This window comes from Monodon monoceros, unplaced genomic scaffold (genome assembly GCF_005190385.1).
Source record: "Monodon monoceros isolate NGI ecotype Baffin Bay Population unplaced genomic scaffold, NGI_Narwhal_1 Super_Scaffold_14, whole genome shotgun sequence".
NCBI classification, from domain to species: Eukaryota; Metazoa; Chordata; class Mammalia; order Artiodactyla; family Monodontidae; genus Monodon; species Monodon monoceros.
Genome location: NW_021703770.1, coordinates 50074111 through 50101597, shown reverse-complemented (window position 1 = coordinate 50101597; position 27487 = coordinate 50074111). Strand labels below are relative to the sequence as shown.

The 27487-nt window shown below is 34.2% G+C and overlaps 1 pseudogene; it reads right to left on the bottom strand.

Moving 5' to 3' along the window:
• Positions 1 to 22675: 22675 nt before the first annotated feature.
• Positions 22676 to 23665, bottom strand: LOC114895567 (annotated as a pseudogene).
• Positions 23666 to 27487: the final 3822 nt, after the last annotated feature.

Below are 27487 nucleotides of genomic sequence, written 5' to 3'. Positions count from 1 at the left end.
TACAAAAATGTCAGGACTGCAATACAAATAAGTGTAAAGCAAACAAAACATTTACTCTACTCTCACTTTCATCATCATGATAGGAAAATATAATATACTATCATATTCATATATGCAAATATATTCATTATATGAATTATATCAATTAGTAAATGCAAAATTAATAAATTTCACCATATGTTTTCTGTATTAGTCTCTCGGATTCTAAATCGATATGACCTCATCTTTAAGACAAGGCTTTACTCTCATTCTGTTGTTAAACAATGTTAGTGTGCCATAAAGACTGACTCAGAACCTGAAGTCATTTCAACAATGTGATGCCAACATTGGAGACTTCTTGAAGGGCTGTCAGTCCTCTCTCCTGGAGGCACTCACTTCAGCATCACTTCAAATTCAAAATGATCTAAAATTTAACCAGTTTCTGAAAGTCACAAATTAGTCATGAGAAAATATGGATGAAATTGTATCTATTACTATTGACCTATTCAGTCTACTCTTGCTTTCTATTTTCTTATTCTATTGTTTTCTCCTTCATTCTATATATCTATTTCCTATAATGAAACAGAAATTATTCTGAATAAATGGATTTGGTGATCTGATTTGGTTCAGATTTGCATTTTATATAACACTGTGGTGGAATTTTTATAATAGAACACAATGAAATCAGATTTGTTTCCTTTAGTGGATTTATAATTTGTTAACACTGGTATTTCTTCCCTGATAGCTACTGCAGAAATCTCATATATGCAGAGCTAGCAGACCAATCTGAAAAATACCAAATATCATGACAGGAAACTTTGAAACATAGACATTCTCTGCTCCATTAAATTATCCTTCAGGGCTTCCCTGGTGGCGCAGTTGTTGAGAGTCCGCCTGCCGATGCAGGGGATGCAGGTTCTTGCCCCGGTCTGGGAAGATCCCACATGCCGTGGAGTGGCTGGGCCCGTGAGCCATAGCCGCTGAGCCTGCACGTCCAGAGCCTGTGCTCCGCAACGGGAGAGCCACAATAGTGAGAGGCCTGTGTACCACACACACACAAAAATTATCCTTCAGTAAAAAGTAATATTTTGCTCTCATGCAAAAGCAAGTGAGATATATTTAATTCTGCCTTGCATATCTAGCAATACTGATCAGAAGGCAGTCAAAAACAATGAGGAAACTATTTAGATGAAATAAGTAAAACAAATTCAACTATAATTTTTCTATTGTCTCTCAAGTTCATCAAAGAACGTTAGGTATTTAAAATGTAATTCCTTAAATTTCAATAGATCACATAGAATGGTAATACAGATTCACATTGAGGAAATCACAAAGTTTTATTAATTTAGTTTATTTCACCCACATGACCAGTGTTTTGAGAAGATTTCACTTCAATATGAATCTCAGAATTTCAAAGTTTTAGATTTGAAAATAGGAATATATACATATATATATACAACACACAAACACACACACACACACACACATATTCCAACTGGTGTAGTCAAGTGAACTATTAAGACATCAGTAAAAAATTGACATTGGCCTTGCTTGCCAGTTAAAATTAGAAATTTATAACTTGCAACATTTTTCATACTGAGTAGTTATCTTGACCTTTAAGATATGGTTAGTCATAGTTGATATGGAGTACTATTAAGTAGTTGTCTGATCTTGAAAGATAAGCTTGAGAAATACTAGCAACTATGCAAAGTTACACTTTTCAATGTCTAAGAAAGTTTGGTAAAGAATATTATTATTTCATATAAACATATTTGCCTTTTTCATTTATAATATAAGCCTATTTCAAAGACTGGCTATATTGAAGAAACTGGGATCACATTTTTTTGACATTCTCAATACACATTATAATTTTACTTCATTTTGTTTTCTGGTTCATCTTAGATTGTTATGGACTAGGAATTTGCCCAAAACCTGTATTCCACAAGAGTCTTGCCCCTTTCTGATGGCTGTCTATCTCTGCTGGACACTTTTCTCTCTGTATCATTTCTCAGTAGGCCGTAGCTCTGCTACAGCATAGTGCTAAAGCTTTGTTTCATTTCTTCCTTAAAGTTTAGCCCTCTGCCTCTCCTATCCATGAGCATATTATTTTACTGAACTGAATAGTAACTATAGACATTGAAAATGTATAATTTTATCCAAGCTTATTATTGTAATAAAATAATACACCTAGTCAGCCTATGTTATATGTTAAAATATTTTTAAAGTTTTTATTGATATGTCAAATGTTTCTCTTCAAAGGTATTGTGAAGTTAAGAATTGAAGGTCAAAATAGTTTTTTATTCTGAGCATCAGTCTTTTAAAACCCTGTTATAAGCAAGGTCTCTTCTAAAGAATGTATTATATATAAATGTTTCAATCATGGTACATTTGTAAAAATAAAGATTGAAGGTCACAAATGTTATTTGATTGTGCTGGAAATATAGAACAGTGTATGATTGGGAAATTATTTCCCTCTTCATTGCAGTTTGATATACTTGTAGTCTTGTAAAGCCTGTTCCCACAAGATATAAATGACTATGTCTCCAAGGTCATTCAAAGAATATTTAGTCTTTAGTAATGAAAACAAAAGAAATACACACAAAGACAGAAGCATATTTCAAAATAACTTTACAATCATATTCAACTACTGTATTAAATAGCAAGCTGTGTTTATTGTTGACAAAGCTAATATCCCTTACTATTGAAAGACAAAACTTGTTCACACTTCCATAGGTCCTTTACGTAGTATTCTTACAATATAAGAACTGAAGCATTTTCAGTTTTACCTCTGTAAGTTGTTAGTCAGAAATATTGATGCCTAGAAATGTTACTATCATCATTGTAACTCCAAAATTTAATTTCTGACTATAAAATTAGTAACGAAACAAAACCATTAATGATTAGACAACTCAGCTCTCACATTTCTTTTCAAATTGTTTGACACAGTCATTGAGTAATAGTGTTTTTCTGCATGAAATGGATTGAATATAAATACAATTATTTCAAGAGGCAAATTGCATTTCCAACAGATATGTTTCATCACTATACATCAATATTTTTCTATATGCAATAATATTTTCGAGCACTGATACCAAAGATGATTGTCTTAAATAAAATTAATATTTTTGTCTGTGCAATTGAGAAAATGTAATTTAATATGTGTAAGTGACATGGCAAAAACACATAGAAAATGAAAGGCCACATCTTAAATAGAATTCCATATCTGGAAATTCTTGATCATTTAATTTTCTACTAGAATCCATTGACTTGTATCTCTCTAACTCAAAATAACAAAATAAATATGACTGAAGTAAAACTCCATTTACTGGTATTTAATAATTTAGAATGAAATACTTCAAAAATTGTTGATCTATTCAATGAATATTTCCTCAGTGAAAGGCTTATTTCATCTGAGTGAAAGCAGATTATGAGATATTAAAATAATACACTGTGCATGATGATAATAGATACTTCACAAGAAGGTACTGAAATATTGAACTGTAAAGTAAGTAAAAGAACTTTCCCATCACTCATTCTTTCATTTAATCATCAAAAATTACTGGGTGTCTTTCATGTACTAATCACAGTGTTTTTGATACTGTAAAAACAGATAAACAAATGTTCATTATCATTAATGTTTATAATCTAGAAAAAGAGACATACATAAGAATCAATACAACTAATGCAATGTGGTAAGTATCTATACGTTTTTTTGGGGGGAAAAAAGAAGGATGAAAACAACTTGGGATTATCCAAGGACCTTCAAAAATAGAAGAGTTCGATCATGCAACATGAGCAGATTTTCTACACACTGATGAGGTTATTCAGATTTTTAGAGCCCACTATCATGTATCAAATAAATTATAACATGTAAAATCCAGTTTAGAAAAGAGTAGCTATAGGCAAACATGGGAAATAGAAATGGCATAATTACACATTCCTTTAACAGCTCATCCTAGATCCAAAGACTAAATTGACAAAGGAACAAAATACTCTGTGAAGGATGTGGTGAGAAAGAAATGTACCACTGAGGGCCCTTCATGACTGTGATTTGATTGCTCCCATACTTGTCATTTAGACATTGCTTTTCAACAAATCATAGAAAATTTGAGTTATATTGTAAAGTACCATCTAAACAAGCAATTTATAACATGGTTTGCTCTCTTAGGCTACAGCACACTTCACATTTATCAATCATAAGCATGCATATTTGAGATAACTCAATTTCTCTCAAGATTTCTACCTGAGAATTGGAGTTTATTTCCTCCTAGCAGCTAGTTAAAGTAGTGAGGGTCATATTTTTATTAATCAATACTGAACAGAGAAAGATATTAGTTTATCTGAAATCAAAACATTCTTCCAGGAGGCCTACTCAAAAGTTACCACTTTTTTTATTTGTAGATTCTTTTTTATTTTATATTGGAGTATAACTGATTAACAATGTTGTGTTAGTTTCAGAAGTACAGCAAAGTGATTCAGTTATTAATATACATGTATCTATTCTTTTTTCCAAATTCTTTTCCCATTTAAGTTATTACAGAATACTGAGCAGAATTCCCTGTGCTATATGGTAGATCCTTGTTGGTTGTCTCTTTTAAATATAGCAGTGTGTTTCCATACAAGTTGTAAAATTTTTTGCTCTAATTCTGTGAAAAATTCCATTGGTAATTTGATAGGGATTGCATTGAATCTGTAGATTGCTTTGGGTAGTATAGTAGTATAGTCATTTTCACAATATTGATTCTTCCAATCCAAGAACATGGTGTATCCCTCCATCTGTTTGTGTCTTCTTTGATTTCTTTCATCAGTGTCTTACAGTTTCTGGGTACAGGTCTTTTACCTCCTTAGGTAGGTTTATCCTAGGTATTTTGCTCTTTTTGTTGCTATGGTAAATGGGAGTGCTTCCTTAATTTTTCTTTCTGATCTTTAGTTTTTTGTGTATAGGAATGCAAGAGATTTCTGTTCATTATTTGTATCCTGCAACTTTAAGAAATTCATTGATTAGCTCTTGTAGTTTTCTGGTGGCATCTTTAGGATTTTCTATGTAGGGTACCATGTTATCTGCAACCAGTGACAGTTTTAATTCTCCTTTCCCAATTTAGATTCCTTTTATTTCTTTTTCTTCTCTGATTGCCCTGGTTAGGACTTCCAAAACTATGTCGAATTATAGTGGTGACAGTGGATATTTTGTCTTATTCCTGACCTTAGAGGAAATGCTTTCACTTTTTCACCATTGAGAATAATGTTTGCTATGGGTTTGTTGTATACCGCCTTTATTACGTTGAGGTAGGTTCCCTCTATGCCCACTTTCTGGAGAGTGTTTTATCATAAGTGGGGGTTGAATTTTGTCAAAAGTTTTTCTGCAACTATTGAGATTGTCATAAGGTTTTTACTCTTCAATTTGTTAATGTGGTGCATCAAATTGATTGATATCCATGTATTGAAGAATCCTTGCATCCCTAGGATAAACCCCACTTCATCATGGTGTATGATCCTTTTAATGTGTTGTTGGATTCTGTTTGCTAGTATTTTGTTGAGGACTTTTGCATCTATGTTCATCAATGATATTGGTCTGTAATTTTCTTTTTTTGTGCTATCTTTGGTTTTGGTATAAGGGTGATGGTGACCTTGCAGAATGAACTTGGAAGTGTTCCTTCCTCTGCAATTTTTTGGAACACTTTGAGAAGGATGGGTGTTAGCTCTTCTCTAAGTGTTAGATAGGATTGCCTGTGAAGCCATCTGGTCCTGGACTTTTGTTTGTTGGAAGATTTTTAATCACTGTTTCAATTTCATTACTTGTGATTGGTTTGTTTATATTTTCTATTTCTTCCTGGTTCAATCTTGGAAGGCTGTACCTTTCTAAGAATTTGTCCATTTCTTCCAAGTTGTCCATTCTATTGACATATAGCTGCTTTTAGTAGTTTCTTGTGATCCTTTGTATTTCTATGGTGTCTGTTGTAATTTCTCCTTTTTCATTTCTAATTTTATTGATTTGAATCCTCTCCCTTTTTTTCTTGATGAGTCTGGCTAAAGGTTTATCAATTTTGTTTATCTCTCAAAGAACCAGATTTTAGCTTCATTGATTTTTGCTTTTGTTTTTTTATGTTTCTATTTCATTCATTTCTGCTCAAACCCTGAATAACCAAAACAATCTTGAGAAAGAAAAATGGAGCTGGAGAAATCAGGCTCCCTGACTTCAAACTATACTACAAAGCTATAGTAACCAAGACAGTATGGTACTGGCAGAAAAACAGAAATATAGGTCAATGGAACAAAATAGAAAGCCCAGAGATAAACCCACACACCTATTGTCACCTAATCTATGACAAAGAAGGCAAGAATATACAATGGAGAAAAGACAACCTCTTCAATAAGTGGTGTGAGAAAGACTGGACAACTACATGTAAAAGAATGTAATTAGAACACTTCCTAATGCCATACACAAAAATAAACTCCAAATGGATTAAAGACCTAAATGTAAGATAGGACACTATAAAACTCTTAGAGGAAAACATAGAAAGAACACACTTTGACATAAATTGCAACAAGATCTTTTTTGACCCACCTCTGAGAGTACTGAAGATAAAAACAAAAATAAACAAACGGGAGCTAATGAAACTTAAAACCTTTTGTACCACAAAGGAAACCATAAACAAGACAAAAGGACAGCCCTCAGAATGGGAGAAAATATTTGCAAAGGAAGCAACTGACAAGGGATTAATCTCCAAAATATACAAACAGCTCATGCAGCTCAATATTAAACAAAAAAAAATCAAAAAATGGGTGAGGGCTTCCCTGGTGGTGCAGTGGTTGAGAGTCCACCTGCCAATGCAGGGGACTTGTGTTTGAGCCCTGGTCTGGGAAGATCCCACACGCTGCAGAGTGGCTGGCCCCGTGAGCCATGGCCGCTAAGCCTGCGCATCTGGAGTCTGTGCTCCACAACGGGAGAGGCCACAACAGTGAGAGGTCCACATACCACAAAAAAAAAAAACATGGGTGGAAGACCTAAATAGACATTTCTCCAATGAAAACATACAGAAGGTCAAGAGGCACATGAAAACATGCTTGACATCACTAATTATTAGAGAAATGCAAATCAAAACTACAATGAGTTGTCACCTCCCACCAGTCAGAATGGTCATTATCACAAAATCTACAAACAATAAATGCTAGACAGAGAGTGAAGAAAAGGGAACCCTCTTGCACTGTTGGTGAGAATGTAAATTGATACAGCCACTATGGAAAACAGTATGGATGTTCTTTAAAAAAGTAAAAATAGAACTACCATATGACTCAGCAATCCTGCTACTAGGAATATGCCCTGAGAAAACCATAATTCAAAAAGAGACATGTACCACAATGTTCACTGCAGCACTATTTACAACAGCCAGGTCATGGAACCAACGTAAATGTCCATCAACAGATTAATGGATAAAGAAGATGTGGTACATTTACACAATGGAATATTACTCATCCTTTAAAAGGAATGAAACTGAGTCTTTTGTAGAGACATGGATAGACCTAGAAACTGTCATACAAAGTGAATTAAGTTAGACAGAGAAAAACAAATATTGTATATTAACACATTTATGTGGAATCTAGAAAAATGGTACAGATGAACCTATTTGCAAGGCAGAAACAGAGACACTGATGTAGAGAACAAATGTATGGATACCATGGGGGGAAATGGTGGGTGGGATGAATTGGGAGATTGGGATTGACATATATACACTACTGTGTATAAAATAGATAAGTAATATATTTATATAGCACATATTTGCTTTATAGCACAAGGAACTCTACTCAGTGTTCTGTGGTAACCTCAATGGGAAGGAAATCCATAAAAGAGGTTATATATTTATACATATAGCCATTTCACTTCACTGTATAGCAGAAACTAACACAACATGGTAAAGCCACAATACCTCAATAAAAACATTTTGAAAATAAATAAATAAATAAAGTAGTGTGTACATGTCAATCTCAAACTTCAAACACTCCCAAGTTACCAAATTTTAAAAATGGTCAATCTACTCTCATTTCGTGTTCAGACGGGTATGGTCATATCAATATTCAGTAGAGATATTCCCAAACTCTGTCTTGTTTTTCCTTATTCCAGTCTCTCCCCACAATCATCTCTCAAAGAAAAATTATCTCATAGAAAACTCTAAAATGTTATAATTTATCCTTTACAATCAAGTTAAGAAATATGGAATTTATCCTATAATAAAAAGAGTAAGAATCAATGGAGACTTCTAAAAAAGGTAACACAGCAAATTGTTTATGGAAAGTGTCACCAGGGAAGGTTTCTCTCATGTGTAGTGAATGGTTTTGACTTCCATTTTACATGTTATCATGTTTAAAATTATGTATAATGTGCACACATTACATATAAACAAACATGTAAATAAACAAAAATTATGTGAATACATAAATTTAATGTCTGCGTCCTTTACATCAAATTCACAAAAGAAATAATCGATTGGTTAACAGTAACCAAAATGGATGATATCTCTGCATCTTAAGGGGACCATGAGTTATAAATACAAATAAGTAGTTCCTGTTTCATTAGAATCTGTAAAACAATGGGACCAAGCAACCTCGTTTTAGGAACCTTGAACAGAGAGTCAGTGAACAAAGTGAGTTTTGTGTATCTAGGTCTCAGGAATATCAAATGACAGAAGCAACCAGCAGATGTGGATACTCAATGGTGTTAAGGAAAAATTAAAACAGAAAATATTATTGCCATAGGGAGTTAGACTATTTTTTTTGTTTGTTTCTTTGTTTTCTTTTATTTTTAACAACATTATTGTAGTATAATTGCTTTACAATGTTGTGTTAGTTTCTGCTGTAAAACAAAGTGAATCAGCTATACGTATACATATATCCCCATATCCCCTTACTCTTGTGCCTCCCTCCCACCCTCCCTATCCCACCCCTCTATGTGGTCACAGAGTCTCAAGTTCATCTCCCTGTGCTATGCAGCTGCTTCCCACTAGCTATCTGTTTTAAATTTGGTAGTGTATATATGTCCATGCTACTCTCTCACTTCATCCCAGCTTACCCTTCCCCCTCCCTGTGTCCTCAAGTCCATTCTCTACATCTGCGTCTTCATTCCTGTCCTGCCCTTAGGTTCTTCAGAACTTCTTTTTTTTTTTTTTTAGATTTCATAAATATATGTTAGAATACAGTATTTGTTTTTCTTTTTCTGACTTACTTCACTCTGTATGACAGACTCTAGGTCCACCCACCTCACTACAAATAACTTAATTTCATTTATTTTTATGGCTGAGTAATATTCCATTGTATATATGTGCCATATCTTCTTTATCTATTTGTCTGTTGATGGACACTTAGGTTTCTTCTATGTCCTGGCTATTGTAAATAGTGCTGCAATGAACTTTGTGGTGCATGTCTCATTTTGAATTATGGTTTTCTCAGGGTATATGCCCAGTAGTGGGATTGCTGGGTCATACGGTAGTTCTATTTTTCATTTTTTAAGGAACCCCCATACTGTTCTCCATAGTGGCTGTATCAATTTATATTCCTACCAACAGTGCAAGAGGGTTCCCTTTTCTCCACACCCTCTCCAGAATTTGTTGTTTTAAAATATAAGTTAAAATATACTCTGTGGACTCCTGGATATGTTTCAAGGATACATTGAAGAGGATACAAGTCCTCTGCTCATGGGCAGGAGTAAGAGAGAATATTGAAAATTACTATTATTGACCTAATTTTACTCACAGCTTGCTGAGGCCTGCTAAAACTGGATTGTTTATCTAATCTCACAATTTTTTAAAAGAATAAGCATAGGAAAAAATGACTAAACACCAATTCAATTTGTCCCCCTCTAACTGTTACAATATTGACTCGTAATATCCTTCAGGAGAAAATATGAAATACTTATAGCACTTCCCAATATGCTCATTTCTGTTCTGCCTTTGATCACTTTATTTAAACATCTCATGGTATCACAGTCATCATAATCCTAACAAACAAAATGTCATCATATTAACTTAAAAATGATAGTGACAAATGTATACAAATAAAAGACCACATTTTTTGCAACACCATGGCTCTTAACAAACTTGGATTTGAGAAATAACTGAATAACAGCCTTGTACCATGATGCAGTAGAAAAAAAAAAAACATGAGTTTTGAGATCAAAGGAACCTATTTTCAAATAATGACAGAAAAACTTACTAAATCTGTAAATATATAAAAATTAGCCATCTGGAAAATGGTGATAATAATAGGAAATTTCTAAAGTGGTTGTAAAGGTGAGTGTTGAGACACACACATATGCACATGACATCTATCACTGTGTTGGCCACCCAGTAAATATTCAAAAACCTACTGTGCCTTATAGTCTTTCCTAACTTAAGCATTAGCCTCAAATGGATTCTTAAGGCTGCCCACCAAATGTGCAATATTTTCCTGGTCCATTCCTACCCCAACTCTCCTTTCTCTTCAATCCACAACACCTCTCCTCCATCCTCAGAGCTGATGAGAAAAAAAATTTAACAAGACATCTTCACACCTGTCTACAGCAGTACATACATACCCTATGTAGTCTCTTGTTACTATGGTTGAAGCATTGAGGCAATTATGTTCCAAGAAAAGACAAAATTTTCTAATTGTGTACCAGTTCCTTATTGGCAATTCAAAGACATCCCTCCAGTAATTGTACTTTCTCCTCTACATCATAAATTGTCCTGTTCCTGGATTCATCTAAACAGCAAGCCAACATGAGAAATTTATGCCCGTTAAAAATAAATACTCTTGACTCTACTTCTCTTTCCATTTTTGTCCTGTACATTTTCTTGCCCTTAAAACAACAGTACTGAAAACGTTCTCTACACTCATTTCCTCTCAACCATGCTATCTTGAGATCAATTAATGAGTTTTTTGCCATATCCTCTCTACTGAAACTGGTATTTTCTAGCCCATGCTGATCTTCCTTTGGTGAATCAAATAGCCAATTCTCATTTTACATCTTATGTGATTTATTGTCTTCATATGGCTTCCTATTCTGGGTGTAGGGGAATATTTGTTTTGGGTTTTGTTTTGTTTTGCTTTTTCCTGACCACAATGAGCTACTTCTTCTCAGTCTCCTTTGGTGGTTCTCAGTCCCAGATCCTAATATTGAAAAGACCTCATCTTTAAACATCTGATTCAGTCAACTTCAGAATCCTATACACAACAGCCTGATGACACTCCATTTGAATTTCCAAGTGTAACCCTTAACTCATCTTTGTCCAAACCAATATTCTGGTCTGACCCCAGCCCCTAATATCCTTCTTATGCAGTCTTTCCCATTTCTGTGGTGACAGCTCTATTTCTTCAACTGCCTATTCCCAACATATTAGAGTCATCCTTGACTCCTTTCACACCATCATCCAATCTGAGAGCAAATTATGCTGCTTCTACGTTCAAAATATAACCTTACAAACATTGAGGACATTATGTTAAGTGAAATAAGTTAGAGAAAGACAAATACTGTATAATCTCACCTATATGTGGAATCTAAAAACAAATAAAATCACAGAAATATAACAGATTAGTAGTTTCCAGGGCAGAATGTGGGTGAAATGGATGAAGGTTGTCAGAGTGTACAAAATACCAGTTTAAGATAAATAAGTTCCAGGGATGTAATGTATGACATGGTGATAGTTATTTTTCAATTAGGTAAAATTATTGTGTTGTAAGCCTTAAACTTACACAATGATATATGTCATTTATGCCTCAATAAATCTGGAAAAAAATTAAAATAAAAATAAATAAACAAAATAAAATAAAACCTTAACTTTTCACCCCACCTACCATGATTTGTCACCATCCTCTCTCACAGTGGATTAATCTTGTAACTTCCTAGTTAGTCCCCATGGTTCCAGTCTTTCTTAAAGTATATTTCCAAGACAGAAGTTACCTTGATCTTGTTAAAATGAGAGGGAGAGTGTATTATTATTCTAATCAAATTCTTCTAAGAGCTTCTCATCTCACTGTAAGTCAAAATCAAAATCACACAATGGCCTACAAACCACTTCAGAAAGTGACTCCAGTGTACATCTCTATTCTTCCACTATTTACTTAAATAAATATCTTATCTCCTCTCCACTTTGTATTTGCTATTTTCTCAGTCTGGAATTTCTTTATTCCAGTTGATCCACCAAACCCACTCCCTCACTTCTTTCTGGTATTCACTTAAATGTCAATCACCCAGTGAGGCTTTCCCAGACTACTATATTAAAATTACATCCCACCTAACTAACAACATCCATTACCCCATTTTAATTTATGTTTCTCTAAGACAATTATCATTATCTAACCTGCTCTATATTTCACTTACTCATTTGATTAGCTATAAACTCCTAATAAAATTTAAACTATACAAGGGTAGTGATTTGTGACTTTTAAGTTCACTGATGTCATCCATATCCTACAATGTGCCCTAGCTTGTAGGGGATCTGCTGTAGATATTCATGGAATGTATTATTTAAATATAGAATTTCAGTCTTTCATAAAGTTTATTAAGAAAATCACTAATCACTGTGCAAATATACTTTAAAAATTCATGGTGTTAGAAGGGTTTATATACTCTCTATTTCAGAAGTGACATCAGATATTCTGTCCAAGACCACAGGACAAGTTAGTAGCTGAGACAAAAATCTGAACTCATGTTTATGAATTCCTATTTAGGGATCCCTTCAATGCTAGAAATTTTTCTATTGAGAACGAAAACCTTTCAAAAGTTCAGAAAGCATTGATAGGACTTAGAAATCTTAAATTATTAATATGGAGGTATCTCTGTTTCAATTTGGAACATAAATTGGAGTTACCTTTAGAGCATTAAAGTGAAGATAATCATTAGGAAATATGGCTCTGGAAATAAGGATGATGATAAAGACTGAGTGTCAGGTGGATGGTTTAGATTTATAAATTATCCTTGCACAGATTTGATTAAAGAAATAGAAGCAAAGTAGATCAGAGGAGACAGCATCAAATGAGAAAAGAGTAAAGTCTTGGATGAAATTCTCAGCTACATTACAATTTTAGAGATAGTCAAAATATGTATTGACCAGAGAAATAGTTAAAAATTATTTAGTTACAGGATATCTAAATGTGGAGAGTTTCAGGAGGAATTGGCTATGAGAAATGTTAAATGCTACAGAGAGGGAAATAAGATGATGTGGGCAATAGTAGCTCAGTGGAATGGTCGTGAGAAAACTTGAGTTTGTTAATTTGACAAGGAAGATGAGAGAATGGATTCTACATATATATCTAAGATTTTCAAGTTATTGCCTGTGTTTTTTATCATTTTATTTTGTAAATGTCCTTTACAACTTATGGTGTGTTATGGACTGAATGTTTGTGTCACCCTAAAATTCATATGCTGAAATCCTAACCCTCAATGTGATGGTATTGAGAAGTGGGAGATTTGGGAGGTAATTATGTCATGAGGATGGGACCTTCATGAATAGAATGAATGCCCTTATAAAAGAGACCTTAGAGGATTACTGCCCTTATGAAAGAGACCCTAGAGGGCTTTCTTGCCCTTTCCACTACCTGAGGACATGACAAGAAGTCTGCAACTCAGAAGAGGGCTTTCACTCTGATCTCAGACGTCCCACCTTGAGAATTGTGAGAAATAAATTTCTGTTGTTTATAAACCACCCAGTCTATGGTGCTTTGTTATAGCAGTCTGAACTGATTAAGAATATAACTACCTAACTCCCAAGTCAAAATTTGGAGTTACCAGATTCTTAAAGTTGCAAGAAAATTAGTATGTAAACCTATATCATAAAAATAAAACTGTAGAAGGCATCAATAGTTTAAAAAGAATAGACACAAATAAAAATATAACCATATTATTAGTTATTTAATATAATCATAAAAACTCAGTAAAACTGTATGGGAGATTTTGTGCCATTAATTATTAATACACCTATTTGCTATGATCAACACTTTGAGAGAATCGACCATTCTTGATAGTATATCTACTTAGGACAAGAATTCATAGAACCAGATCTAATGCCTCAGCTGCTTTAAAATTATCCCAAGAAGTGTCACAATAAATAATTATTTTACATTTTAATTGTTAGACAAGTTATACTGGAACAATTTGTTTCATTAATAGAAAGGACTTGATGTTCTTCCCTTCTGGGATATGGAGAGCTCATCCAACAAGGTTATTAGGATTTAAAAATTCATTGTTAAATTTGGGAACAACCTAAAAACTATTCCAGATTCACATTCTATCTATTTTGGGGAGAATAATATAACTTTGCAATTGAGTTTAAAATTTTATTGCCATAAACACTTTCGCTCTGCCTCACACCCTCATGCATCATTAAAATGATATAATTTTGCATGTGAAAAAATTAATTCCTATAAAATTATATAACACCATAATTATTGGGCCAAAGTTTAATATATTAACAATTAAGTTTTAGTACAATTACTATAGGATATTTAAGTTTTGTATAAGTGTCAAAGAGCTGAAATCTATCATTTTCTTCCCTAGTATTAAATAATGATTAAAAGCGACTAAAAAGGCAGCCATTATTTTCATTATAAATAGCATAGATACATTTTCAAATCAACATTTTCAAATCATTCCAATATAATATTCTTTTAGTTTGCTAGAATTCCAAGGTAATAATAGAATGTGGTAAACTATTTCTATTATAGAATCTGACTAAAGTATAAGTGAAAACAATAATAAAGCAAGCAGAAATTTGATTGGCAGTTATCTGCCTTTGAACCTGAAAAAATTATAATCCTAGCAATTTTTGTCTATTTGAACTACTTACTTAGGTCATTAAAAATAATTTCAAAATCTATTGAAGGGCTTCCCTGGTGGTGCAGTGGCTGAGGGTCTGCCTGCTGATGCAGGGGACACGGGTTTGTGCCGTGGTCTGGGAAGATCCCACATGCCGCGGAGCTGCTAGGCCCGTGAGCTATGGCCACTGAGCCTGCACGTCTGGAGCCTGTGCTCCGTAACGGGAGAGGCCACAACAGTGAGAGGCCCACGTACTGCAAAACAAAACAAAACAAAACAAAACAAACAAACAAAAAATTCTATTGAAATATATAATTTACTTCCTTTTTTAGCAACTGTCATAAACACCAAATTCCTCTATGTTTTTTAATGGTAATATATTGCATATAATTGAAATATAGTTGGTTGGAAAATTAGACATTTATACTCATCGAATTTAAGAATATGTTTTTCACACGAAGATCACACTTACACCATCTTAACAGTTTATTGATTTGCTCATGTAATTGACTGGTTTACAATATATATGTGTATGTGTATGTGTGTTCCAATGTTTTAAAAAGGAGATATAAAATTATACAGATGTGGTGAGGAAAAGGTTAACTATATTTCTTTAACTATGTTACCTTCTGGAACAAAGAGAAATGAAGCAGGTGATGTCTGCCAGTTTGGTTGAAGCTATATTTTATAAACTGGAATGGTCACACTTTAATTAATGGCTATGCCCTGCATTTAGTAGAAAGACTAGGAATTTATATATAATGCATTCATCATGCTTTCACAGAAAATGAAAACCACAAGATAGTATAGAGAATGCAATATATTATGAAAAGCCAGGTAATTTTTCTACAAAGGGTGAAGAGTAGGTTGTATACCCAGAGCTCAAACTTTTGCAACAGTCCATACATGCAGCAAATGACACTGTTTCAGTTACCATGAATGGCTTCTTAGTGCAATTCATCTTTATGTCATTTAGTTGTCTTAAGTATAAACCATAGGCTTTTAACTAAAACAATTACATAAGTGTACTAGGGAAAGAACAAGCTGATTGCATGATTTGGGGGGGTGGAACCAAACATTAAAAACTAGTTCATTGACATTTTCAAGTGATGATAGGAACTATTGGAGCAGTTTGTTTAAATGATTTCATGAATAAGATTTGAAACACTAAACAACCAATTTAAAACTTTTTTTATATTACTGAATTTTAAAGCATATTTTATAAATGTCTCTTGAAGATATAGTTTATCTTATAAATAGACCACCTCATTTTAAAATCAAACTCCTCATTAATCAATTTTAGCCCTAATACTCTTATTAGATAATAAGAGGCATGTTCAGGGTATGGGGAAAGGAGAGAATGTTAACCAAAATTCAGTTAAAAGCATTTTCTTATTAATCAGTGAGCACAAAAAATTCAGCAAATCATTTATGAATCAAAGAATGGGAATTTAGAAGGTCTATATCTGGCCTTCTCACAAATAAAGGAATCAAGAATGTATCACTAGTGTTTTTACCATGAGCAATTAGAAAAATGGAATTGTCACCTATTTTGATCGGGAATATCAGGACTGTTTCTGTATGGAATATCAGGAGGTGAACTTGAAGTAAGTCAAGGATATTAAGTTTGAGATTCCACTTAGTCAAGTGGACATATCTAATAGATAATTATACATGCAATTTATGATTAAAGTGAGAATACAAAATTACTGATATATATATTTAGGAGTTGTCATCATGCAGATGGTATTTAGAGCCATGAATTGCATAAGATCACCAAGAGACTAGTGTAGAAAGACAAAAAAGAAGATTCCCGAGTTCTTTTTGTACTAAGAATTCTTAAACATGACAATCTACTAATAAAGGGAAATGAGAAGAAATGGCCAGTGAATTAGTAGGGAAAAAAGAAAGAAAGAAACACAAATTATGGTGTCCTGGAAGCCAGATAATTAAAACATTTCATGAAAGAAGAGTTCAACCAGATCAAGCAGGTTGTGGAACACAGAGTGACCGTTGGATTTTGAAATGTACAGGTAGTTTTTAACCTTAATAAGCCTGGTGGCAAAAGTTTTATTGGAGTGGGTTTGGGGAACAATGGAAGAAGAGAAACTAGAATTGTATATGTGGATAATTTTTTGTGGAGTTTTGCTATCAATCAAGTGAAAGAAATAAGCTAATTGTTGCAAGGGAAAATAAAGTCAAGAGAGGGTTTTTGCTGTTGTTTTCTTTTGTTACCTAGTTAGTTTTAAATATGGAATAAATAGCAGCAATTTTGTATGAAGATGGGAAAGACTCAATCAGTAAAGGGAAATGAATTGATAATATAAATACCTCGATGCAGTGTAGCTGCATTAGTGCAGCTTCCTCTGATGAATTCTTCTAACCATATAAGTGAAAATAAGTGACTTTTGAAAGGTGAATTAGGTTAATATTTTCTTTTAACTGATAGTTTATATTGTTCACTCTAGTTATCTTTACACATCTAAACTACAATTTCCCCATGTGACAGTTACATTGTTTGGGTGATAAACCAGTGAGTAAATCCTCATTCCTCTTACCGTAGTGACTGTACCAGGTAAACCAAGCTTAAAATAATTGGTGCATGGTATACACCTGCCTAAAGGGATTAGGTCCAATCATTGTTCATTCAGTGCAAAGCTTGTTCTGCATAAGATGGTCTGTTAATTGGAGACCTGTAATTGCTGAAGCCATTTGCTAAAGTGGGAGAAGCCAATCCGAAGAGGAAGTTGATACAGGGGAATCACAAGCTTAGAGAATTTTAAACAAAACATGCCAGAGCCTTGAGCAAACTGTGTCTAGGAATTTTAATTATATGAGTCAAAACATTCTCTCAATTGTTTAAATAAGTTTGAATTGAGTTTTCTTTTACTTGGAATTAAAATTGTCTTAAATCAGTGATGGGCAGAAAAGTAAACCCCAGTTTACATAGTGGGCACTTGTTAATTATGCAGTGATGGTTATCCAAGTAAATTGCTCTCTGAGAACAAAGAACATTGTGAACTGCTAATTATGCCTGAAATAACAAAATTTATGACCATTTCCTACAGTCATATTTTTTTCCCTACAGTGGCTAAAGGGACTGAGAAAAAGAAAGTTGTTTCTTGGCTGAGGATAAAAACACATGAACAAAAAATAGAAGAGTTTTATCTAGTAAAGAAAGCATTGATTGCCCTGGAAGACAAGAGATACAGGTCATAAACCTTACTTTTCCATTCTGTTTTAAACGTCTTTTTTCAGTAGATCTTTTAAGTGAAAACTTTAACTAGATGACTTTTGATTCCATTTAAATTTAAATAGGCTTTGACACTGAGTAGGGTGTTGTTACTTATTGCTATTGATTTTCATTAATAAGGCACTGCTTGTAGCAAATTCTAATGTTAGCATAGTTCGACAACAATTGCATGATCTAAGAAATAAGGAACATAGTTTGCAGATGTACATATAGCTTTCAGAGGATTGACGCTCAAACACTTAATTCACTAGATGTTATTAACCACATATATGTGCTCAAATCTATATAGTACGTGGAATTGAAAACCAAAGGAACAAAAATTCCTCATTTAAAGAAGTTTACAGCCTAATAAAATATCAAACATACAAGCTTTAAAAATATTCCAAATGCTTTGTATACTAGATGCATTTAAAAGAAGCATGCTGGTCATAATTGAAAGAACACTTAACTTCTGCCTGATAAGGTCAGGTTAACCTACAAAGAGATGAACACATTTAAAATGAGACAAAATATAAGTAAAAATTCATTAGGGAAAAAATCAGGAGGAAAATTTTATTTGTTGTCATTAAACTGTACACTCCTCCAAAGCATGATAATGACAGTCATAGTTTTATCTCTGAGGTCTAGCATTGCAATGGTCACAGAGTAGATGCCTCATAATTGTTGCTTGAAGAATACATGGATTGCATGGAGGGTAATTTAAAATGCTAGAAAGAGAGGGGGGAAACATGGAAAATGCATAAGAAACTTAGAAACTACTGTGAAAGAACTATGGCTATTGTGTGGTGCTGCAGATAAATAGAAAGTTGATTGTACTAGAAAAGAATATTGTTGTATTAATGAAAATTTATGACAATGCATAATTACGACCTGTCAGAACATGAAGGTCATGCCATGGAGAGTCTTACAGAGTAGGTTAATTAATGTTGATTTTATCGTTTAAATAATGAGTAGCCATTGGAGAATTTTGAGAAAAGATGACATGATCAAAAATGCTTATTACAATGACTACATGCATAGCATTCTGGAGTGCATTAGAATGGTAGAAAGGTTAAAGGAGGGAAGAAGATTTAGGAAACTGTTGCCAGAAAAGGTATCACTGCCTAAGCTACAACAGTGGCAGTGAATCTATGCAGAAGGGAAGAAAGCCTGAAGTGTCTGCCAATTTAATAGATAGTGAAACAGATGGAGCATGTTGATTTATTGCTACAGTGGACAAAAGAGATGGAAGCTTTAAGATGACTTCCAGATTTTCAACTCGTACAATTGAGTTGATAGTATATTCTTTACCACTGTAAGTACAAGAAGAGATGCACATGTGTGAGAACTGGAATTCTATTTGGAGTTTAGGACATAAATCAATAATGTATCTAAAATATTTCAGAGGTAGATTTTACAAAGTAGAGATGCTTTCATAAGTCCTGAAATTATTTCAACAGTGAAATCTTTTTGACACGGTAAGAAAGAAAATCGTCATTTTTGGCTATTTGTGCCCCTGGAGTGCTATAAGGCAAAGTTTGCAGAACAGTTTTAATTTTGCTAATTTTCAACTGCTTTTAGTATATACACATTCATTAAAAAAAACCTGCCTGAGAAAAGGCTCATCATCAGATAACATGCAGGAGTCTTCTTTTTATGCTCCATCTTCTTCAGTTTAAAAAAAAAAGTTTATAACTTAGTGACTAAAATGATAATTTCAAATATCAATGTTGGGGTTGAGGAAGTGAGCGATAATCACTGAATAACAAATTGTGTGAAATACATGTGGTTTCCCATTATTTACACTAAAAAGAATTCAAGGAATATATATTAAAGTTTCAGCATATAGCACAGAAAGAGATAAATAATTGAGTGATATTGTCATAAAAAACTTTTAAATTTTTTTCTACTTATTATTTTCAACCAGACTTGTTAGCAATTACATTATTTAAATCAAAACAGCTGATGATGCTGTATTCTGTCTTATTCTTGCAGGAGGCAATAACATTTAATATGTAAAATAATTTGGAAAAGAGACCTGCTCATCACAATAATATGCAGTTTCATAATTTTATACTTATATTCAATAATTATTTATCAAAAATGTAATATGTCTGATGTATACTAATTCTAATGATGCCTAATTCCAGAAGATGCATTTAAAATTCTTAGACACACACACACACACAAAAATTCTTAAACACATCTGGTCAAAGGACATTAAAAAATATTTTCAATTTAAATTTATATCTATGCTTAGAGGATATAGTTGTAGGGATAGCAGTAAGGATAAGTAATAAACAGATATTGTTGAAGATGACAATAAAATAATCCAAAAAACTTTAAGGTATAAGTGCATATTATATTAGGATACACTTATTTGTAGAAAGTGTAATAAAATTAAAAATTTAAGATAAAAAGAAAATGGTGTAAAATATTCAATTTTAAAAGAACCTTATTAAGTAATAGGAGTATTATCAATCTGGCATTTAGAATTGAGCTTGTTCTTTCTAAAACAACAAATAACTATACTGTGAATTACCATCTCCAAAAGTCTATAAGCAGTGTTCCTATTCCACTTATTTTTATCCCATATCACAATTCTTGCTAAGTGTCTTAGTTATGTATTATTACATAACAAATCATTCAATTACTTAGTATCTTAAATTAACAACAATTATTATTTCACAGGTACTGTTGGTCAGGAATCTAAGTACATCTTAGCCAAGTCTTTTGAGTGTGGGTCTTACTGATGGAAATCAACTCAGAACTTGACTGGAAAGGATCCACTTCCTAGCTGACTCTTCTATTTGTTGGATAGATTTAGTTTCTTGTGGGTTATTGGACTGAGGGCTCTGAGGCTCACAAGCTGTTGACTGTCCCTCTGTTCCTAGTCATGTGGGGCTTTCAAAGATCATCTCACAGCATGGCATCTTGCTTCATCTGTTCAGGCAAACAAGAATGCAAAAGACAGTAACAGCAAGAAAGAGAGAGAGAGAGAGAGAGCCAGAAAGTCACCTACTTTTGTAGCTTAATCATGAAAGTGATATCTCATCTTTTTTATTGTATCCTATTGGTTAGAAGCAAATCATTAGGTCTAGCCCACACTTAAGGGATGAGCACAAAGGCAGGAATACTGGGAGGGAGGGGTCATTGGGAGCCATGACTAAAGCTGCTTACCACACTATGTCTTCAACTGATAGATGTTTAAATGAAGTTAACTCAATAAACATTGATTGGGCATCTGCCATGCACCAGGATGGAAAGAAGCAGAAATTAACATAACTTTATTCTGAACCAAATGCAATCTCTACATTTATTTAGTGTAAAAAATGTTACAGGGAATCATTTTCTCCGTAGACATATAAATATTAAACAGAAAAGCTAGACAATACAATTGGTTTAGAGATTTCATATTATCATATCAAATTACCTTTGCCAAAGAGGTGTGAGAATGTTCATGGCACCTGTTCTATTTTTTTTTTGTCAAAATTCATTTTTATTAATAGAAAATAAACACTTATTCCAGTTGTTATACTTGAAGTTGCTAATAAAAAAATAAAAAAGAATTTAAAATCACCACTCAATAATCCTGTTTTAACTAAGACAATGAAACTGTGGCTTAAAAAAAAAAAAAGTATTCAGCACCGTTTACTCATAGAACTTTCAGACTTTGTTCTTAAAGTTTCTGGAACTTTCCCATCTGTAAAGTACAGGAATTGCTGAGCTACATGAGGAACCCTCTCTTGGACAACCAATGAGAAGTTAAGCAATCAGTATATATTCAGCCTGGTAACTTGGACTGTACAACGATCCCCTCCTCTCCACTCTGGCTCAGGAGGGACATGCTTCTAAGCACTGAGGTATGATGAGTCCGACTGTTATTAGCTGGAAAGACCAGTTCTAACAGCAAATAACAGTAAATCTCTGGCACAGAGACTACTGTCCTTAATGTTCTGTGATTTTAGGAAATTCTGTAAATGGCTTGGCTTTACTTCAATTTACTCAGAAATGAAACATGTTTAATAAGGTTAAACTACTCTGCTAGAGTAAGTGTCTGCTGGTTTAGTGTCCTTATAAAATACATACATAATACCTGTAGGTAAATCATAGTCTTAAAGTATAATTAGAATACTGCATTATTGAAATGAAAGTCTAACAAAATGACTACAGTTAGAAGCAGCTAATCAAACTAAATCCAAAGTTATGACAAGGGAGACTCATTTTCACTTGAAGCTGTGTCACTTAGAGAATTAAAGCCATTCAAGGTGAGGTGAAGGTGGCACCTTTAGATAATTCCAACCAGGGCCAGAAATTAGCATTTCTAAATATTTCAGAAAAGTCCATAGAAGTGTTTCAAAGACTTTTATGCAAAAGAATATCTGTCTGTCTTTCTGCATCAGTAAGTAGTAGTGCCCATCAGAATTTCCTATTAACACAAAGACAAAGGCAAGTCCATACACTTGATCAGATGTCAAAGGAATGGGAGGTGGACTATTAGGTCACCCTTAGAGCTTCTGCTGGCTTTTTACTATATGCTGTTCACCAGTGTGAGTCAGGTGGACTTTTGTGAGAGAATAGTGTTTGGTGGCCAGGACCTCTTTTGGGCATTTCTTGCTAAGTGGAATACACAACAGATAAGGGAATAGGGGAGGTAATACAGGGAAGTTACTCTTTCCAGCTCAGAAGGAGTTGATGAAGCCCATATATGCATTCAAGAAACCCATGGGATCCTCTAGCTGTGGATAGTGGCTAATGTGGTCATCCAGAATCAACACTGTGGACAGCAGCAGCGTTTTCCTGTACAGCTCCAAAAACTCTGGATAGGGATTCACTGGATCCAATGGCCCATAGATAAAATGAATGGGCATAGATACAGAGGCAAGAGCTCCCACCCAGCATCTTCTAAACTTTTTCCTTTGATTGATGTACTGCAAGAGACTGTCAATAACCAAGTTCCCGTCATTGTTGCGTATCCCTGCCCACATGTCCCACAGTTCACTCTCAGAGGGTCGGGTGTATGGACCAAAGACCGGGGTGAGACCTCGAGAGAATACGAAGAAGTTCATCAGTCGCGTGAGGATGGGTGACAGCATGCCTCCATCTTTTAGAAGCTTTTGGAGAAGAAGAGGATGGTGAGTCTCAGGAAATATACCTCCATTCGACAGACAGAGACTCTTGATGGTAAGCTGACCAGATCGATTCTGCTTGAACCTATAGAGCAGCTCCTGAGCAACAATATCCCCATAGTCGTGAGAAAACAGTTTGATCCTACGGTTCTGGAGCCCCAGATGCCGCAAAAGAGCTTCCACGATGCTGGCCTGCTCGAATATGGAATAGTGATGTGGTCTCGGTTTGTCACTGAAGCCAAAGCCTAGGAAATCAAGGGCAATCACTCGATGAAACCTGAGGGTCAGACCTTCGCAAATCTTGTACCAGTCATAGCTGGACGTTGGAAAGCCGTGTAAAAGCACAACTATCTCTGGACTTCCAACCACACCCACAGAGTCTTGGTAGAAGATATTCAGTCCCTTGTAGGTAAAAAAAAAAATTGCCTGATGACTTCCATGAGTGAAGAGCAGGGGAAAGCTGGGGGGGGGCGGGGGGATGTGCAGATAGGCTGCAAGCAGGGGCACAGCCAACAGCCCCACCTGGACCCACCACTCCCTCATCCTGATTCAGGTAAGACCTGGGCTACAAGACTCCATGTTTGGGGACCCGGTTGCGCATGCGCTTCCTGCGGCCAGAGCTTCTCCGCCTCTACGGCCATACCACCCTGAACGCGCCTGATCTCGTCTGATCTCGGAAGATAAGCAGGGTCGGGCCTGGTTAGTACTTGGATGGGATTTTTTTTTTTATTTTTCATGATGAATAATTAATAGATATGATTATTTTAATAATGTTATAATAATGAGTATAATAGCTAATGTGCACTAATATAATTAATATAATAGTTAATATTTGTTAATATAATACATACAATAGCTAATATTTATTGAGTACTGACTTCGTGCTAGGCACCATGTTAAGTACATATATATATATATATATATATAAAACATCTTTATTGGAGTATAATTGCTTTACAAAGGTGTGTTAGTTTCTGTTTTATAACAAACTGAATCAGCTTTTGGGGAAATTTTAAATCCACAAGAGACAGCCAGAGAGGTATCAAACAGTTAAGGTTTTTCTTTTTTTGGGGGGGCGCCTTGTTGCACCATGCGGGATCTTAGTCCCCCGCCAGGGATCGAACCCGCGTCCCCTGCAGTGGAAGGACAGAGTCTTAACCACTGGACTTCCAGGGAAGTCCCTTGAAGAGTTAAGTTTTAATGGAAGAATTATCCACAAACTATTAGGTACTTCAGCAATCATATTTCAGTGTCTTACTTAATGGTTCAGTGGTTCTAAAAGTGTGGTCCAGGTACTCTGAAAATTTTTTCATAGCTTCTGCCTGTCTAAAATTATTTCCATAATAATATGAAGACATAATTTGCCTTTTTACTCTCATTCTTTAAATAATATATAATAGAGTTTTCCTGTGATCCAGTTGACATGTATTAAGTCAAACATTAAAGATAATAGGCTAAATATTTTGAAAGATAGTTATCTTTCGCAAAAATATTTATTTAACATGTAATATGCTTGTTATTTTAAAATGACAAAATAAATATGTTACTTAAATTTCTGTTTTAATTTTTAATATGGTAACTATTGATAAATGTAATTGACATAAACTAAAGCTCTTTGGGTTTGTTAATAATTTTTAAGAGTATAAAGGATTCTAAGACCAAAGTTTGAGAATAAATAAATTAGACAATTCTTAAAGCACCAGTGGGTTTCTAAACAACTTAGATGAAAAACACTGTTTTGAGAAAAATAAACTTATATTATTAGATTTATTTTCTCATAATGCAATATGCTTTAGTTAAGTTTAAAATTCAGATGTTTCACTTCAATAAGCAAAGGTATTCTTGGAAAGTGGCAATCATTTTTTAAATAAGAAAATCATTTTGAGTGTGAATATAATATCAGTGCCCCTCATTAATCACAGCAGGAATATTTACTACATTAATGTAACTGGAAATATTTAAAAAATATTTCCCTATCTGAGTAAGATTATAAAAACAAGATCATAATTATATAAGAAAAAACAGTATGAAGACAAAGTATAATGACTTCTAATGAATTTTAGGTGTGCATTTTTAATAAGGCTTGCACTTCATCTTCTAAAAAACTGTAAGGACTGTAAATGGAATGGGGGCAGAATTATACTAGTCTACTCTTCTGAATATACACTACTTCTTCACCATATTAAAAAAAAATACCCTCCAGTATCTCTCATAATATATATTTGGAGGATTCTTTTCTTTAATAAGTTTTAATGATATGCTATGGTAGAACATTATCATCAATTGGTATTTTAAAAATAGGAGCAGAGAAAGTCATTATACTTAGAACGGTAGTGTTTAATTGATGCAATATAACAGAAAAGCCCCAATGACAGATAAAAAGCCCAAATTTTATTTCACTTTATTAAGAGCCACTGAATTTAAAATGGGAACAGGACCAGCAACAGGTAACAAATTACAGCTCAAATAAATTAAAGTGTTAATTTTATATTTCTCTAATCACAATTCCATTCAAGATCATTCTCATTTGCCTCATTCCAGGATCAGCATATATAATTTCATTATGCCTCATAAATATGAGAATAGTTTTTTGTGAAAAATCCAGTTTAATAGTAGATGAACCTATAAAATAATACTTGCCTCCCTCAAGCACTTAGTCCATAAAGCAAAAATTGCAGTAGGTAAAACATGCCATTTGGCTTTCCATTCTGATTAGAATATAGAAATTTACAAGAGACCATCATTGCCACACTAACAAATAAGAAAAACTATCTAATTAAAAAAAAAAAAAGAAAAATGTGAGCCAAATATGCAAAGAAACTTAAATTGCAGAAGAGAAGTCCATGATTCCTGACTATTGTAAACAAGGCACAAAGAGGAACCAACACTATACAGATTAGGGTAAACAGTTACCAGCATTAACTTTTAACAGATATTTAATGGCCATTTTAAGACAGGCCTGACAGATTAGAAATTTAAAGAGCCCCAAATACAGTAATTCACTAACCAGTTCTTTCCTAGGGGGCATTTACCACGTGAAAAGCAGGAGCCTATCAAAAGTAGAGGCAAGAAAGTAGGACTAAGAAAGAACCCCCAGGAACAGGAGTCTTTGCAAAACTGAAGGTCAGCAGATGTCCAAAGGCTTTAACTAGAGTAGGAACTCTGAGAAAAATAACCAGAGGAATATCTAGTTGTACTTTGCAAGTGCAAAGCAGTGGCATATTTGTAACTGTAGGCAGGTCAGAAGAGCTAATGGAAACTCACTAAGGTACATGGGGGTCTTTTCTGAATGCAAAACAATGGCTCACCCAAGGCTGGCCATTGTATGGGAAAATTGAAATAAACTACCCAAAATGCAGTGGTCCTTTCTAAGTACATGGCAGCAGTCTGAAAGTGACCAGGGGTAGAAAAAGGCAACTGAGAGAGATTCCCCTAAGAGGAACACAGGGACATTGCTGAGTTCACAGCAGGGGGCAAAGAAGGTAATGTAAAGACCAAGATACCCAAGAGAAATCCCCCTGAGCACAGGAAATCTTCAGTACCTTAAAGCAGCACCCAATAAAGGCTGTGGAAAGGCAATGAGACAAAGAGAGAATTCGTAAAAGTACCTGAGCAACTACAAAAGGGAAGAAGAGAGAGATCACTGGAGAATCACCAGTACTCAGATTCCAATCTTTGCCTAAAAGAAACTTTGAATTCCATCTCAAAATATTCGAAGCCAGTTATTAACTAAATCAAAATAAATACAAAAGTAAAAAATACAGAACTAACTTAATTATAAGTTAAATTGATTTATTCTTCGACCCAGACAGCCTGACTCTCTTTCTGTGTTGTAATATTATTCAAATCTAATTCTGTTTTCCAGGGCATTTAAAATTTACATGAAGTTTAAAGAATGTCTCTTCAGGGCTTCCCTGGTGGCGCAGTGGTTGAGTCCACCTGCCGATGCAGGGGACACGGGTTCGTGCCCCGGTCCGGGAGGATCCCACATGCCGCAGAGCAGCTGGGCCAGTGAGCCATGGCTGCTGGGCCTGTGTGTCCAGAACCTGTGCTCCGCAACGGGAGGGGCCACAACAGTGAGAGGCCCGCGTACCGGAAAAAAAAAAAAAAAAAAGTCTCTTCAAAAATTACTTAATTAATTGACTTTAACATCGCATTTGAAAAAAATCTAATAGGGAAAACCTAAGCAAATAATGGAAAATCTGAGTGAAAAAATATCACAAGCAGGCAGTTAAGAAAATTCATTATGTCCTAGACCAATTCACATAATCAATACATTAATGCTAATTAATAGTATTAATAAAGTATAAATCTTTGAAAAGCTAATAATTATTATTTTTATTAAAATGTATTAAGCTGGGCTTC